Below are 4,600 nucleotides of genomic sequence, written 5' to 3' on the forward strand. Positions count from 1 at the left end.
TGTAATATATTGACTTACGATCGTTTACTCTGTTTTTTTTTCACGTGTTAATTTATTAGTTAAGAACAATTATCTCTTTGTGTTTTGTTAAGTTTTAATTATGTTCATACAGGAAGACACTATCCCCTTCAGGTGTCCGCGTGCAAGGAACACATTGTAGACTAAATCGTAACTCAACCCTGACGGAATTTCTTCTGTCGAACAACTATCAAGTAATTTAGTCTCGTAAATTTCTTGTGTTAGCCCGGAATTTCATGCGGTTAAACACATACAGAGTAGAATTACCTTAAATCTGGGGGAAAAACATGAACCATATATCTCTCTTTAGAATCGCTAATGAATGCTGGACACCCGTAAATTCACATGAACTTCCCTTGCAACAGCCAAATTACACATTGTTATCTAATTTACAAGTCATTACAAGCCTAATTATTTAAATCCTCCAAAAGAGTGATTAGTGGTAAGCTTAAACTGATATGAAAATTAGAGGGAAGCCGCGGTGATGGTGAGCTTGTCCGACAGGTGGCGGGGGAGGGAGGGGCGGGAGGCGTCCTAAAACATTTCACTACACAACAACAAACATTTCTTATCTTATTTTTCTTCTTCTTCATTTAGTTAAATTATGTTTTTCCTTGTTCTACATTCCTCTTTTTTTTCACATTCATTACACTTTAAGCATTATTGTAGGACTCACTTCAAGACATGAATGACATGTCACAGTTTAAGGTTGGAATTTTATTATTTTATTATATCATTTTTTATTTATTTAAGTATTATTATTTGTTTTACTATAACCCTTTATCATTTTTGGAGAGGTTAAATATACCGTGTTTTAACCTTATACAACACAGGTAAAAACAGGTATCTATTATACCTCTATGGCCACTTGGTAAAGGTTAAAAGTGGTTAATTATTGTGGCGTGTTTGATCAATGTACTGTTAATAATAACCAGTAGAGAGAGATAATGGGGTACAGGCGTTAAACAGTGATGTAAATGGTTCTGGTGTGTTTATGTACTTTTGACCACTCTAAAAGGGTCAAAGGTCACCAACAAGTCAAGTGGGAGTGAATGGGGGAGACGTGTTGCATTACCTGGTTGACCTCTGCAGTCATAATACATAGTGCTCTAGTGGCAATGTTTTTTATCATTACTGTAACAACTATTATTACTACTACTACTACTACTACTACTACTTTTACTACTACTACTACTAAATTTACCTATAATAATAATAATAATAATAATAATAATGATAATGACTGTTATTATTATTATTATTATTATTATTATTATTATTATGCAGCGTCATGCTTATAGAATCTTTGTATTAAACATAACACACACACACACACACACACACACACACACACACACACACACACACACACACAGTTGCGTGACACGATACAATTATATATTTACCTTCCAAGTCTTACACGAGTAATTGGTGGCCTCGGGCTTATTCTCTGCCTCCCTCTATCCTGTGTTTGGTGAGTGGTTAGTTAGGGGGCAGGCCAGGCATGGGGAACGAGGCAGTCCAAGCAGGGTGGTGGGGTAGGCTGAGGGAACATGGCAGGCCAGGCATGGAGTAAAGGCAGGCTGGGGTAATGGGGCAGGCCAGGAAGGGGGTGAGGTGAGGGGGTCAGGTGGCAGGACAATAAGCAGCAGGGAGGCAGGGTGAGGTGGGGTCAGGACCCATTCAGGGGCCCAGGCAGTGGTAGGCCAGACAGAGGTCACGGGATAAGCTTGGCAGGGGGTGGAGCAGGTCGAGAAAGCGGGGCAGGCCAAGCAGGGGATGGGGTAGACCAAGTGGGGCGGGGCAGGCTAAACAGGACTGGGGCAGGCCAGGCACAGGATGGAGTCAAACGGGGGGGGCTGAGCAGGCCGGGGTAACAGGAGCAGGCCAGGCAGGGGGCAGGGCAGGCCAGGGGTAGCAGGGCAGGCCAGGCCGGGCAGGCCAGGGTAGCGGCAGGTAATTATGGGCTATGCTGATGGTCAGTGACGGCCGCGGCCTTAAACAGTGGTGCCTGACACCACCATTACCGCCGCCACGTCGCCTTGGCAACGCCCACACACGCCCACGCCCGCACGCCACCACCTGGACGCCTGGGAGGGAAGAAGAGTTGGGAGGGGGGGGGCGGAGGGAGCTGGGACTGTGGGAAGTGGAGGAGAGGAGAGGAGAGGTAACACAGGGCCGCTGACAGTGCAGTGCAGAGAGAGAGAGAGAGCCCTTGTGAACAATGGGTCATATATTTTAAACTGCAAGGTTTCAACTCCCGAATAATAATAATAATTTGTGGTCCTGGATTTGTGTTTTAAGGTGATAATTATATCTATATAATTTATATATCATCCATATACTGTATACATATGTTCTTATATACGTATCTTTATAAATATTGCATCATCTCTATATTACAGAGTACAGTACCGTAGATAATAAACCATCGAGGTCGGAGTAACTCTCACAGACACCCTCACCAAAACAAACACTTGATACATCATGAGGAAGGTGAGGCTGACTCTCCCCCCCTCCTTGGCCTTAAGGCTACCTGAGAGTCACCTGACACCACCTAGAAGCTCACCTGCCGGAGTCTCACCTACTGGAGTTCACCTGAGACGTGGTAATAATGTCTTAGGTTTAACCCAGGTGTAATTAGCGGTAGAAGTGGGAGCAAAAAGTTACTAATTGTGTGGGCGCGGTGGAGCCCACGCGAGAGGGCGATCGCGGGGTGGCTCTGGCTCGTAATCCTAATTTATCGCGGCAATTTTAACTTGTTTCCAAAAGTACGGTGTGGTGAGGGTGTGTGTTTACCCCATAGATCACTCTTTGTTCACCAAGACAAATGTTAAATAATGGTTCCAGTGTTTATTGGTACTGTTACAACCAGCTTTATGTAAACACACACACACACACACACACACACACACACACACACACACACACACACACACACACACACTATAATTTGTTATGAGGATTTAGTAACATTTTCAAATATTTATTATTCGTAGAAGTAGACACTGATATTTTGACCTTTAACCTTGTTAGAATAAATAATGACCTACTCTAACCTAACCTAACCTAACCTAACTTCACATTCACCTCACCAAAAACTCCACATCTTCAAACTTCACCTAACCAAACTTCACCCCATTTAACCTCACCTAGCCTTACCAAGCTAACCTAACCTAACCTAACCTACCCCCACCCAAACTAACCTAACCAAACCACTTCATCATTTTCATATAACAAATAAAATAAAACCAAAAATACACAATAAAATACAATAAATAAACAGAAACAGAAGTAACATAAATGAAACAAAATGGAAGAAACATAACAAGAGATCCCTAATTGCCTTGTTAAGTTAGAACCACGTAATGAATAAATATCCCCCTAATAATTATCATTTGGTGTAATTAGAAAGAAGAAGGTAATTATCGAGTCATAAATAATGTGAAATGAGAAATTATTTTTTTTTCTTACACGAATTCGTAATTATAGAAGAGGAGGAGAGAATGAAAGGCCATAAATCAGGGGGGGGGTGAGGGTGAGGGAGGGTGAGAATAACATACACGGATATATAGTTTGGGTTTGTGTGTGTATATATGTGACCAGTAGCACAAGAATACACCTGACTTGGTCCTCATTACCTGGTGTCTCTGTTTCCTCCACCAACAACAACAACAACACCTCCACTACCACCACCACCACTACCACCACCACCACCACCACTACCACCACCACCACTACCACCACCACCACCAAACACTACCACCACTCTTACCTAACATCATCAGAGTACAGTTTTCATCACTAACTATCAACACTTACAGTCTGTGTCGTGGAAATATCAACTTCTTTCACCATATGAAACACACAGTTAATTAAGAGACTTGTTAACTAATTAGGTACATATATGATAGGAAGAACATTCCCCTGATACACACTCGTGGCCCACTCATCCAGCCTGGTATTTTATCACACAATTTGTTGCCAACTACCTGCCCCATATTTAGTAAAATACTGTTCTCATTAGCCTCTCAACTTGGCATCCTAGACCGGACATAAAGCGGCCTAGATACACTACTTAAATTATATTATAACCTTAATTAGCGGCCATAAAATGTTAGAATTCAGAATCAGACATCAAGCGGTTAAATTACCTGGACATCTCCCGCTACCAGGCAGACTCCATTATTACCTCGTGTTTCTTAATTAATTCGCTAATGGCCTCAACATATGTAGTAATACCGTCCCTTTCCGCTTTATTGGCTCGTTTAATGGGCCCTAATTATGCCCACTTGATTTTTATTCCCCAACGCTGAGGAGTTTATACTGACGTCCAGGGGAGGTGGTCACTTAGTCTGTCTCTTGGGTATTGTATAAACGGAGAAACTTGAGGGCCAGTCTGGTGAAATATCTTCACTATAGGCCACACGTTCTAGTGTCTCTGTCTACTGTATGTACGCATAGTTCTGTCTTTCTGTCTTCATATTTGGCTATCCACCTGTCCTATATACTGTACAGGTATATGGTCAGGCTATAAGTGACTGTCTACCTACCTATTCATCTTCTTGTCTTCTTGTTTAAG

The sequence above is a fragment of the Homarus americanus genome, unplaced genomic scaffold (assembly GCF_018991925.1).
Source record: "Homarus americanus isolate GMGI-L3 unplaced genomic scaffold, GMGI_Hamer_2.0 scaffold42003, whole genome shotgun sequence".
Lineage (NCBI taxonomy): Eukaryota > Metazoa > Arthropoda > Malacostraca > Decapoda > Nephropidae > Homarus > Homarus americanus.